The sequence below is a fragment of the Nannospalax galili genome, unplaced genomic scaffold, assembly GCF_000622305.1.
Source record: "Nannospalax galili isolate Female #2095 unplaced genomic scaffold, S.galili_v1.0 scaffold385, whole genome shotgun sequence".
NCBI classification, from domain to species: Eukaryota; Metazoa; Chordata; class Mammalia; order Rodentia; family Spalacidae; genus Nannospalax; species Nannospalax galili.
Genome location: NW_008354956.1, coordinates 2,228,162 through 2,228,655, shown reverse-complemented (window position 1 = coordinate 2,228,655; position 494 = coordinate 2,228,162).

Sequence of the window (494 nt, the reverse complement as noted above, 5' to 3'; positions counted from 1 at the left end):
TTTAAAGTTGGTGGTAGGTACAGAGAAAGCAAATTTTTCACAATCCTGGGGTTGTAGAGGGATAGAAAAAAAAATCTTTGATGTGTATAACTATAAGAAATAAATCTGAGGGAATAGCAGGGATCCAAGGCAGCCCCCTTAAGGGTGTACCCACTAGGGTCATTCTAACATTGACTTTACACAAGTCTTACAACATTCTCCATTTGCCAGAGGCTTTCTTAACAGAAGGCCAGATGTGGCCCAACTGTAATTGTTCCTTGCACAATTTCCTTTAAAGCCTGTAACTTTGTCTCAGGCAATGGCCACTGCTCCACCCATACCAGCGCCCCAGGGGACCACCGGATAGCCAGAACCTGAGGGGCAGTGGCCCTTAGAATTGGGGGTAAAGGGTAAACCTGATGCTCTTTCTTTGGGTCCCCCCTGTAATTGATATGGCAGACAACCCCTGAGTTGCTGACTCAGGAAGCCTATCAGACTCTTCAAGAGCCAAAAGA